The following is a 13961-nucleotide window of genomic DNA, read 5'->3' on the forward strand; positions in this document are numbered from 1 at the left end:
AAGAGTCTTTCGATGAAACCGGAGAGAAAGTCTCTGTATAATCAATGCCTTGTTTCTGAGTATAGCCTTTTGCTACAAGACGTGCCTTAAATCTCACCACATTACCATATTCATCCTTCTTGGTTTTAAGTAACCACTTACAACCAATTGGTTTTACACCTTCTGGTAATGGGACAACTTCCCAAACTTTATTGTCTTGCATAGACTTATTCTCTTCATCCATGGCATCAATCCACTTTTGAGAGTTAGAACTTTTCATGGCCTGATGCAAGTTGATTGGATCATCTTCCATCATTCCAATTTCATCCTCATGTTCTTGAAGAAATACAAAATAGTCAGCATTTCTTCTCTCTCTTGTGGACCTCCTTAATGGCTCTTGTTCTTGAGGGTGTTGAATTTGTTCTTCTGGAACAATAGCCTCATTTTGATTTGGGAGTTGTTCAACATTATCTTGTTGAGGTTCCGGATTCATTTCTTGATCAATGACAGGTGTGGAAGCCTGAACATTGTCTAAAATGATAGTAGGAACTGAGTTTGAATTCAATTCCTCCTCAAAAACAATGTCTCTAACCTTATTTCTCCCCCCAAATTCAACATCCTCAAAAAATGTTGCAGTTCCCGTCTCAAAAATATTTCTGACAGTGGGATCATAAAACTTATAGCCCCTAGATCGCTCAGAATAACCAATAAAGTAGCTGCTAACTGTTTTGGAGTCCAATTTATTTTCATGTGGCCTATAAGGCCTTGCCTCAGCTGGACATCCCCAAATGTGAAAATGCTTTAGACTAGGCTTTCGACCTGTCCAAAGCTCATAAGGTGTTTTTGCAACTGCTTTACTTGGTACTCTATTCAGAATGTAAGCTGCTGTCTTTAATGCTTCTCCCCAGAGGGACTCAGGTAAGGTAGAATGAGCGATCATGCTCCTTACCATATCCTTAAGAGTCCTATTTCGTCTCTCAGCAACACCATTCATGCTAGGTGATCCTGGCATGGTGTACTGTGGGACAATACCACATTCCTCTAGGAATTTAGCAAATGGTCCTGGACGTTGTTCACCTGAGCCATCATATCTACCGTAGTACTCACCACCACGATCAGATTTGACGTTCTTAATCCTTTTGTTGAGTTGATTCTCAACTTCAGCTTTGTAAGCTTTGAACACGTCCACAGACTGAGATTTTTCATGAATGAGATATAGGTACCCATAACGTGAGTAATCGTCTATGAATGATATAAAATATTGTTGACCATTCCAAGATGCCGTAGGGAATGGCCCACAAATATCTGTGTGAATCAATTCTAAGACTTCTGAAGCTCTATTGGCACCTAATCTCTTAGTTTTGGTCTGTTTTCCCTTGATACAATCTACGGTACATTGAAATCTGTGAAGTCAAGAGACTCTAAAATGTCATCAGACACAAGACGCTCAATTCTACCTCTTGAGATATGACCTAAGCGTTTATGCCATAATGACGCTGAATTTTCTTTATTTAATTTGCGTTTAGTACCTCGTGATTCCACATGCAAGGTTTCATTATAGGATGCAATTGTTTCTAACAAATAAAGATTGTCATAAGTATTCAAATAACCAGTTCCAATAATATTTGAATTTAAAGACAAAGTAAACTGATTGTTTCCAAATGAACAACAATATCCAAATTTGTCCAACAAAGAAACAGAAACTAAATTCCGCCTAAAAGACGGCACAACAAAAGTGTCTTTCAAATCCAAATAAGAACCAGTTCCTAATAACAATCTGAAATGCCCAATTGCTTCCACTTCCACCGATTGACCATCGCCCACAAAGATGTATCTTTCACCATCACTTGGCTTTCGGTAGCTCAGGCAACCCTGCATAGAAACACTTATGTGAGTAGTAGCACCAGAATCTATCCACCAAGTGTTTCTAGGTACTGAAACTAAATTAACCTCAGAACAGACCAAAGCAAGATTAATACCTTTCTTTACACGCCATGCGTGATATTTGGCACAATCTTTCTTCACATGTCCAGGTTGGTCACAAAAGAAACAACCCTTAGAATCCTGTTGTTGTTTCTTTTGAACTGGACCCTTAGCAGCTTCATTCTCAAATTTCCTTTTCTTGCCCTTATCCTTAGGGGTAGTGGCCAAATGAGCACTTTCGGTTTTGTCCTTTTTCAACCTTTCTTCCTCTTGCACACAATGAGAAATAAGCTCGTTGAGAGTCCATTTCTCCTTTTGACAGTTGTAACTAATTTTAAATTGGTTAAACTGTGGAGGAAGCGTTAACAAAACCATGAGTACAAGTACATCATCCGAAAGCTCAATCTTAAGTGTCCTTAATCTTGAGACAATATGATGCATTTCCATAATGTACTCCCTTACATTTCCTTGACCCTTATACTTCATGTTCATTAAAGAACCAAGAAGTGTTGTCATTTCAACCTTATCGTTTTTAGCAAAACGTTCCTCAATTTGTTCAAGGAAATTCTTAGCCATAGTAACCCCTTCGGATTCTGTGCCCCAAAAGGCTTCTGGAATGCTGTGTTTCATAATCATTAGACTCATGCGATTTGAACGATCCCACCTCTCAAATTCCCTTTTATCATCATGGGAACTTTCCTTAGTGAGAGGTGCAGGTTGTTCATTCCTTAGTGCATGGTCTAAATCCATACATCCCAGAACTATAAGTAAGTTCCTTTTCCAATCCTTGAAATTGGTCCCATTAAGCATAGGAATAGAATTAATGTTAGCAGATATTGAGGCAGCAGAAGATGAACTAGCTGAATATAGAACAAATAAAACAAGCTCACATTAATATGCATAATTAAACAATAAATTCAAAAATTGGTTAATCCCATCTCAAGATACCAAACACACATTAATATCAAGTCTTTGGACAGTAATATTAACTGTAAGCGGTACTCTTGGTGTAGCAATCAAATATTGACAATAAAACTGTGTCAAACAATAGATTAATCTTTGGACTAACGTATTGCTCACACAAAATACCTTATAATTGTCACACATTTATCGCCACAGGTATGTTTGAAATCTAGCAAAATATTCACTTACCTTTGGGCTAGTCAATATAAGCATCAATTACAAACATACAACCATCCTAATATTTAAATAAATTAATCTACACAAAAGAGGTCACTTTGGCGACATATTGTTTCAATTAATTTATTCAAAATATTAGTCATAAACCAACACCAAAATTTGAATTAAATTGTTTGCACCAAAATATATATTTACCAAATTATATTACACCTTGTATATATTATACAATCCATAATATTCATATTGTGCCACCAACAGATTAAATATATATAAAACTTTAATAAAATAAACTATAATTATACGATTTGCCTTAAGTATATATATATAATCCATAAACAAAAAACTTGAATCATATACAGTATATTGCCAAAACAATATGTTGACAAAAGTGAACAACTCGCAGAGGATTAGTAATTCAAAGGAAAAAGTAACCCTTTTATATATATAAGTGATCAGTCGAACCACGAAAACTAAAGCCAGTACAGAAGCCCAAGTCATAGACAACACGCACCCCAACAAAAAAAAGATCAATTGCTCTTATACATATAATCGGGCATTACCATTAATCCAAAAGTAATTGATATATATATATAATAAATCGTACATATACACATATACGATAAATATATATACATTAACAATCAACACATATACTAAACCCAAAATATTGCGGCACAATATTATTCAAGGAAAAACAAAACCCTAATTTTCAAAATCCCCAAATTTTATAAACCAAATCATCAGATCTTCAATTAATTCAACAAAGGTGGCTCTGGTACCACTTGTTAGGGTTTATAAAACACTTAAGAAATATATAAATCACAGATCCAAACATATTCCTAAAAGTGCTTTAATATAGAAAACCCTAAATCATAAATCTATAAAGCCTTTGCTAAATTAAAGAAGATGATAAAATATAAGCGGAAGCACTAACCTGAAGCCATTGTTGGAGATTACAGAGAAGGTTTTGATCTTCCAAGAATACACTATTTTCTAGAGTATTTTCTCTGATGGGGAAGGAGAGAATACAGAACCCCTAGTGTTTCTTGGGGACCACTACCTATTTATAGAGTCATCTTAGAATAACTCTTGGGTATTTATAATTTGGCCCCTCAACAAATTATAAATTAACTTATGGTATCTACACATTAATTCCATGACACTTTAATACCCTTTTGATACCCATAACATAATTGGTCACTTAATTTTGTATCACACTTTATAATAGCATATACATTATACATATGTGCCCACAAAGGATTTTTAATCCAACAGAATATTCGAGTGAAGAGACATTATTTAATTAAATTAGTAGGACATATTAAATTTAAAATTAGTGAAGTGGAGAAAAAAAGAGAAAGGTCTTTGAAATGAATGGCTTTCCATAAGAGGATTAAACGACAAACACAACATCTTCAATTAATTACATAGTTGAGATTAAATTAAACTCTCAGCCGGAGGATCCAATCAAGCGCTTTCTCATCACAAAATATAAGTACTTAGAAAGAATAAAAAATTAGCTTATAAGGACCATGACTTAATTAAGTATATATATTTGCTAAACAAAAACAACTGTTTTAATTTATCGTGTCTATTTATTTAATAAAATTAATTACTATAATATTAATAGCTAGGGTTGGGACCGGAGGTGACCCACATGCTGATATAAAGAAATATATATACCAATATTTTATAAATATCAAAATAAACATAAACACAATAAATTATTTAAATCTTTATTTTTTTTTATCATAAATTCATAAAAATTTGTATGAATTAGTCTCTAACTACACATTATGCATCATCATGTAAAAAAATTAATGGAGTTAGCAATTTTTTTTTAAAAAAATTTATATGAATTATTCCCTTATATGAAACGTGGAAAGGCATATGGGCTGACGAAGTGTGGAGGATGGAAGGTTAGATTTGAGACTCTTTATTATCTAATTGTTGCTCTCATGCTTTTTTTTAACCATGTTAATTTCACTTCTCTTGTGTTAGTTAGTGTTAACTTAAAATTTTGTTAATATAAATGAGACTCTTGAAAATTTATGAATGCTGTAATAAATACCGTAAAGCAATCAACTATATATAAATCAAGACAAGAAATATTTATGTAATTTTATAGTTAAAATTTATATATATAGTACTCCACGAGTTACTTTTATTATATGATACAACTTAGTGATTTTTTCTCAATCAGAAAAGAAATGGTCGTCCCTTTATTTTATAAGATTAAGATAGCAGATATCTCATTCTTATATAAAAATACACTTATATAATGTGGACATTTCTCACGTTTCATATATTTAGAAGTCGGTGGTGGGACGATTTACAATCATTATTGAAAATAATAAATGTTATTTTATGACCTAATTGTTTATCATGTTTTCACTAAGTAGCTAGATTCATTACTCTTCGAGTAATACGTTGAGCGATTAGCATATACTGAAATATGTGAACCTCCTCGCGAATCATTAGATTAAATAAGTCTTTTTTCTTGATTGCTGAAAGAGTGAGGTTCAACCGATAGATTCCTCTCCTCGTAAGTAAGCTTTTTAAAATTGCATCTTGTGTTTCTTCACTAAACGATTATGTATAATGTTATTGTTGTAATTAAGACACAAGCAAACTGTTAGTTTGCCACATCAGCAACTAACTTACCTAACCAACTGAATTCGGTTGGTCTCAAGTCAGCTGCAACCTACTTCTATAAAATGGACTCTTGTCTATAGTTTTAGGTACAGTTTTGATGCTTTGTTAAGTTGTTTAGAGAGAGAGAGTAATCAAGAAAGAAGAGACATACAGTGAGAGAACTGATTGAGGGATGTTAAAGGGATTGTCCATTCATGAAATGGCTTCCCTCATGTGAGGAATTAATGTAACTTGTTATCTGGTTTTGTACCAGATTGATGTTTCTGGTTTATGTCTCTCTCTCTCTCATTGATTGTAATCAAAGATAATTCAGCAATAAAGATTCTTCTTCATTCAAATCTCTGCCTTATCAATTCTTGGTGAATTCGATTCATTCATTCTCATTTTTCAGTTCATTGTTAATTGATTGCTTTTAATCACTTGTTCTTGTTCTATTATTACTTGAATTGTGTTGTTTTCTAGCTGTGTTCTTTCACAACAAATGGTATCAGAGCCAAGGTTGGCTTAATTAATTCAAGAACTGCTCGATTGCAACACAGAGAAACCAAGAATGTCAATGGCAAAATTCGAGATGGACAAGTTCACTGGTGAGAATGATTTCGGGTTATGGAGATTAAAAATGAGGGCCATGCTGGTACATCAAGGACTGTATGAAGCTCTTGATGCAGAAGCCATGAAAGCCATTGAAGATGAAAGGAAGAAGAAGGAGATACAAATCAAAGCACACAGTGCAATCTTGCTGAGTCTTGGGGATGAAGTTCTGAGGGAAGTCTCTGAAGAAGAGACTGCAGTTGGCCTTTGGGGTAAGTTGGCTAACATTTATCTTAAGAAATCTTTAGCTAATAAATTGTACCTAAAGAAAAGGCTCTATACTTTGAGAATGGATGAAAGCAAAGAGCTGAGGAAACATCTTGATGAATTCAATAGAATTATTCTTGAGTTGAATAATATTGGAGTCAAGATAGATGATGAGGATCAAGGTATAATTCTACTCTCTTCTCTCCCAAAATCTTTTGAACACTTTGTTGATACTATATTATATGGAAAGGAATCCCTAACCATGGCAGATGTCAAGTCTGCACTCAACTCAAAGGAGATTCAAAAGAAATCTGATGACAATACTGACATCAGTGGAGAAGGGCTGTTTACCAAAGGCAAACCAGACAGAAAGAATCATCACAACAAACAGAACTACAATCATCAAAACAAGTCAAAGTTCAAATCAGGAAAGAAATGTTTTTATTGTCAAAAAGAAGGACATTTCAGGAGTGAGTGCAGGGCACTCAAGGCTAAACTTGCCAAAGAAGAAGGCAAGAAGCAAGGAGAAGCTGACATTGCATGCCAAGATTATATGTCTGCTGATGTTCTAGTTGTCTCAAGCAGAGCATATGAAGAAGAGTGGATCTTGGACTCGGGGTGTTCCTTCCACATGTGTCCAAAAGCTGAAATGTTCAATGATCTCAAGGAGATCTCAGGGGGAACAGTGCTGTTAGGAAACAACAAAGCATGCAGTGTACTTGGTATTGGGTCTGTGATCATCAATATGTTTGATGGCATACCAAGAACACTTAAGAATGTCAGGTATGTACCTGATTTGAAAAGAAACCTACTGTCAATTGGTATGTTAGACAGTATTGGTTGCATCATCAAGGTGGAAAGTGGAATGCTTGTAATCTCTAAGAATTCCATACCTGTGATGAAAGGAGAATTAAAGAATGGCTTATATTCTTTAATTGGGAAAACTGTTATGGGAAATGCTGCACCAGCCATAACAGATCAAGAGATTGACAAGACCAGGCTATGGCACCTAAAGCTTGGCCATGTGAGTGAAAGGGGCCTGCAAGAACTCGAAAAACAGGGACTGTTGAAAGACAAGTTGAATGGCAAGCTAGGATTCTGTGAAGATTGTGTTTATGGGAAGTGTTGTAAGGCAAAATTCTCATCTGGTCTACACATCAGCAAGGAACCATTGAATTACATACACTCTGACTTATGGGGGCCATCTAGAATCAAGACACTGGGAGGAGCTAGTTACTTTCTCAGCATCATTGATGATTTTTCTAGGAAGGTATGGGTGTATCTACTAAATTCTAAAGATCATGCTTTCAATGCATTTGTCACTTGGAAAAGACTTGTTGAGAATCAAACTGGAAAGAAGCTAAAGAAACTCAGAACTGATAATGGTCTTGAGTTTTGCTCAAACCAATTTACTGAGTTTTGCAAGAGAGAAGGCATTGACAGACACAAGACAGTTCCCAAGAATCCCCAGCAAAATGGGTTAGCTGAAAGGATGAACAGGACACTGACTGAGAGGGTCAGATGTATGTTACATTGTGCTGGTCTTGAGAGACCCTTCTGGGGTGAAGCTGTGAAGACAGCAGGCTATCTCATCAACAGATGTCCTTCTGCAGCCATTGAGTTCAAGACCCCTCAAGAGAAATGGACAGGGCATCCACCAAGTTATGAACACCTTAGGGTGTTTGGATGCACTGCCTATGCTCACATAAGGCAAGACAAACTCCAACCAAGAGCCTTGAAGTGTCTATTTCTAGGATATCCAGATGGAGTGAAAGGCTACAAATTATGGTGTTTGGAACCAGGATACAAAAAATGTATTCTAAGCAGGGATGTTGTCTTTAGGGAAGAAGAAATGGCAATGAAATCTAAGACAGACACAAAACCAAATGAAAACTCTAGTGCTGAACCAGTTGGGTTTGAGGTGGATACAGACACTACAGATCATGTACCTGAAGAACAGGTTACTGATCAGGCTCATTCAGAAGAACATATGGGAGTTGAAACTGACATGAGTGTAGATGATTACCAACTCACTAGAGATAGAGAAAGAAGGGTTCATAGAGCCCCTGCCAGATTTGGTTTTGCTGATTTCACAGCTTTTGCACTTGCAGCAGCAGAAAAGCTTGACAACTCAGAGCCTGAAACCTTTCAAGAAGCAATCACAGGCAAGGATAAAAAGAAATGGAACAAAGCTATTGATGATGAGATGCTATCCTTGAAGAAAAATAAGACCTGGATTGTTGTCAACAAACCAGAGGGTCAAAAGCTAGTAGGATGCAAATGGCTATTTAGACACAAAGAAGATGAAACTGGCAATGGTGAAGTGAGATACAAAGCAAGGCTTGTAGCCAAAGGCTTTACTCAAAAGGAGGGAACTGATTTTACTGAAATTTTTGCCCCAGTTGTGAAACAAACATCCATAAGGGTTATGATAGCAAAAGCAGCTAAGTTTGACCTTGAGATTGATCAAATGGATGTTAGAACTGCATTCCTACATGGCACACTTGATGAAAAGATTTACATGGCACAACCAGAGGGATTTGACAATGGGAATCCCAATCAAGTATGCCTTCTGCTCAAGTCTCTGTATGGTTTGAAACAGGCTCCTAGACAATGGAATTTGAGGTTTGATGAGTTCATGAAGGCCATTGGATTCAATCAAAGCAGGTATGACCCTTGTGTTTACTTTAATCAGCATGTCTATCTATTGTTGTATGTAGATGACATGCTATTAATTGGTAAAGACAGATCTGAGATAAACAAGATAAAAGAAAAGCTTAAGGCTGAATTCGAAATGAAAGATCTAGGATCAGCTAAAAAGATCCTTGGTATTGACATCAAAAGGAAAAGACCTCATTCTATTTTCTTATCTCAGAAAGGTTACCTACAGAAAGTTCTAACTAGGTTTGGAATGGAAAAAGCCAAACCTGTTTCAACACCATTAGCACACCACTTCAGACTCTCAAAGGAACAATCACCAAAAACAGAGAGAGAAAGGGCTGACATGGATGGCATACCATATGCCAATGCTGTTGGCAGCTTAATGTATGCCATGGTCTGTACCAGACCTGACATTGGATATGCTATGAGCATGGTGAGCAGATTTCTCTCTGATCCTGGACAGCAACACTGGTCTGCTCTTAAATGGACTCTAAGGTACATCAAAGGTACTCTAAACATGGGAATTATGTTTGGAAAAGAGTCATTCACCAAAGAAATTGCTACTGGTTGTGTGGACTCTGACTATGCTGGCTGCATTGACACAAGGAGGTCTCTCACAGGTTTTGTGTTTACTGTTTTTGGTGGCTGTGTAAGCTGGAAATCAACCTTGCAAAAGGTTGTAGCTCTATCTTCAACAGAAGCAGAGTATATGGCTGCCACTGAAGCAATCAAAGAAGCATTATGGTTGAAAGGATTCACTAGTGAACTTGGACTCAACACTGATGACATGACTGTGCACTGTGACAACCAAAGTGCACTTCATCTCATGAAAAATCCTATGCATCATGAGAGATCTAAACACATCGACATAAGGCTGCATTTCATCAGAGACATTGTCACCAGCAACCAGGTACATGTCAAGAAAATTAGCACAGATCACAATCCTGCTGACATGCTTACAAAGTGTGTCACTTTGGACAAGTTTAGACACTGTCTGACCTTGCTCAACATTGAAGAATCATAAAATCCCAAACTACAGTTCACTTGTGTCTCAATTAAGGTGGAAATTGTTGTAATTAAGACACAAGCAAACTGTTAGTTTGCCACATCAGCAACTAACTTACCTAACCAACTGAATTCGGTTGGTCTCAAGTCAGCTGCAACCTACTTCTATAAAATGGACTCTTGTCTATAGTTTTAGGTACAGTTTTGATGCTTTGTTAAGTTGTTTAGAGAGAGAGAGTAATCAAGAAAGAAGAGACATACAGTGAGAGAACTGATTGAGGGATGTTAAAGGGATTGTCCATTCATGAAATGGCTTCCCTCATGTGAGGAATTAATGTAACTTGTTATCTGGTTTTGTACCAGATTGATGTTTCTGGTTTATGTCTCTCTCTCTCTCATTGATTGTAATCAAAGATAATTCAGCAATAAAGATTCTTCTTCATTCAAATCTCTGCCTTATCAATTCTTGGTGAATTCGATTCATTCATTCTCATTTTCAGTTCATTGTTAATTGATTGCTTTTAATCACTTGTTCTTGTTCTATTATTACTTGAATTGTGTTGTTTTCTAGCTGTGTTCTTTCACAACAGTTATATATATATATATATATATAAATGGAAATGTGGCATGTGATGACTGAACTATTTTGTCTCCTGGATAGCTTGGAATTAATTTTGAAATTATACATATATAATTAACATTTTAAGACAAAAAAAATAATAATAAATTTGATAGTGATATATAGGGAGCTCGATGAAAAAACCTCGTGCATTAACTTTTGCATGTGCTGCAAATTCATTTTTGCGTGTGAATACAAACCACTAATTCGTGTTTTGCTATACCTTTTCCTTTTGGTCTAAATAAAATAATTAATTTAATAAAAAAATTAAGTAATTTTAACCTATAAATATATTGTAATTATTATTAATAACCACTGCACCGAGTTAAATCTTGACAATCTGTAATTTAATATAACCAAATGAAAGTAATATCTCACTTTCAACTCTCAAAAAGAAAATCTCACATTCAGAAAAAGCCTTTGATTGGCTGATAATATATATATACATACAATATATAAAAAAGCTTAGCCGCAAAGTTAAAGTGGTGAATCTCACACAGCAGCATATATTGAGCTTTTTATATAAATAGCCGCCTAGTGTCAAATTACAAAATATATACATGCATATAGATTCTGTAAAGAGGGCACGCATGAGAAGTTTTTGTGTTTGTTAGTTAATTAAGTTATAATAAATTTCCTTTTTCAGGCATGTTCAGGTAGCTCCAAGTAGTAAAGTAGTAGCTATATATATATATATATTCTTGCAAGTTGCTAAGACAAAAGGAATCAAACTAAAATGAAATGGCAGAGATCATATTTCTAATGAGTCAAAACACACTCCCATGTGCACCCGAATTACTCTTTTACTTCTTTATAATATCAAGAAGAAGGACTATAAATAAATTTATTTATTTTCCTTCTCAACTATATATATCGTTTTTGTATATATAAATTATATATTGATCATAACTTATATCTCTGTTGCATTATTCTATTCAGTTTGGACGGTTTATTCATGTGGTTATATGCTATAGTTACAATACAAAGATGTATATATTCAACTAACTCAAAATTAACTATAATAGAATTTAATAACAATATTAAATTTACAAATATTAGTTAAGAATTACTAGTATTCTCAAAATTAAATTTTTAGATGCGCCATTTTTGCAGTGGTACCATATAGTTTGGGGAAAAAAAATAAAGTTAAAGCTAAGTGGCATACTTTTCTTAATTTTTCATAGTACCCAAGCCTACACTTATTACCTCATAAGTTATATTAGTCATTATCATCACATAATGACAACAGATTGAGAGAATTTTTTTTTTTTTCAAATATAGTACTGAACAGCTATTAATTAGGTCTTACCAAACCCTCAGACTATATAGAATTTCATTAAAATAATATGTATTTAAATATATGAGTTTCAGAGTTTGCTGGCTGTACTATATATATATGTATATGACATTTGGTCTAGCTTCTAGATATATTTTGTAATTAAAAAGATTTAAACTAGTGGCAAAGGGTTGGCAAAAAGCTATAAACACTTGCAAAACTCCACTTGGTTTTGTCATTCGATAGGACAAATACTTTGTGTTGTGTATATATTAAAAAATATATTTAATTACGTATAATGGAAGAAACAAAAAACGTACGTACACCATATTAGCTTGGTCAAGCCTCAAATTCATAGTCTAAAGTACCAACTTAATTATCAAAAAAAAAAGTACCAACTTGATACTATGAAGAATATACTAATATATTCGCATCGATTTGATCACCACCATAAATATTTATAATATTATCACTCTTGAAAAAATTATGTATATCTTAAGAAAGAGAATGGTTAAAAGGTACGATTGATTTTCGTATTTTTTTTGATGTCATATTATAATTAGTGTAATTAAGTATTGAGTCTCATGTAGTTTAAGAAAATAAATTTTAAGCAATATCGTTAACTAATTATGAAACACTACCTATAAAAATTGTTGAGCACCAGTACTCAATGTACTCAATAGCAATGGTCATTAAGAAATAGTGGCAATATTTCCACCACACATCGGAATAAAATCTCCTCTTTAAAAATGGTGTCTTAGAGCATCTCCAATGTAGATGCAAATAAGTAGTACTGAAAAGTTAAAATATAGCTTATTTAACAAAATTTGTGCTTCAATGATATGCCAAAAAATTATGTAAAATTTGGTACATAGCAAATTTTGTGTTAAATTTGACACAACATTTGTAATGATGTAAAATTTATATCACAATAAATGTACTATTTTTTTACTTACATTTATGTAATTTGTATTATTTTATTAGTATAATTAACTATAGCATTAAATTGTAAAGAATTTATATTATTTTTTTATTATCTTATATATTAAAATGATAATAAAATTATTAGTTTTATTTTTTTGAATAAAAATATTAATTAGATATTCAATTTTGCAATTGTACGCAATGGAGTAGAATTTTAAATTTGATGTAAATCTACAACAAAATTACTTTTTGTGCCAAATATAGCACAATCTCCTATTGGAAATGGTCTTATACTGGGTTAAACTAGTTTAAATTTAACACGTTAATTAACTTAATTTATATTAAATATATTAATTATTTTTGTTGACTCAATTAAAAATTTAATTTTTTAATAAATAAAAAATTAATTGATATGTGAAACTTAAATTAAATTAACTGAGATACCACTTTTAATGGAGATCTTGATTCCAAGCTTATTAATACATACAGGTGAAAAAAGGAAAATCCTAGCTATCTATATATCTTTAACCATTAATTATAGTAATCAAAACTGAAATATTGAGTCAAAGCTAGCTAATACACTAATTATGATGCCTTTATTGGAAAGAAGCCAGAGTGAATATAAACCTGCAAGCACTAATATTAATTTAGAACCTTTATTGGTGTATATGCTCTTGGTCCATATTTCACAATCATAAAAAGTTCATATATGATTAAACGATTTTGCGTCACTAATTATAATTAACCTTTTATATTTGTATGTTCTAATAGTTCAAATTATTATATGACCAATTATATATTATATTAAATGATTGATGAGATATATTATATAGACTAAATATGACGTAATTATAATACATCATCAATCAATTGAAACACATATTAATTGATTAAAATATAACTAAGTGACCAGTATAATATATGCTGTTCACGTTGTGGAAAGAATAACAAATAATAAAACAATTGCATTAAAGCTCAATG

Source organism: Cannabis sativa, chromosome 4 (assembly GCF_029168945.1).
Source record: "Cannabis sativa cultivar Pink pepper isolate KNU-18-1 chromosome 4, ASM2916894v1, whole genome shotgun sequence".
Classification (NCBI taxonomy): domain Eukaryota; kingdom Viridiplantae; phylum Streptophyta; class Magnoliopsida; order Rosales; family Cannabaceae; genus Cannabis; species Cannabis sativa.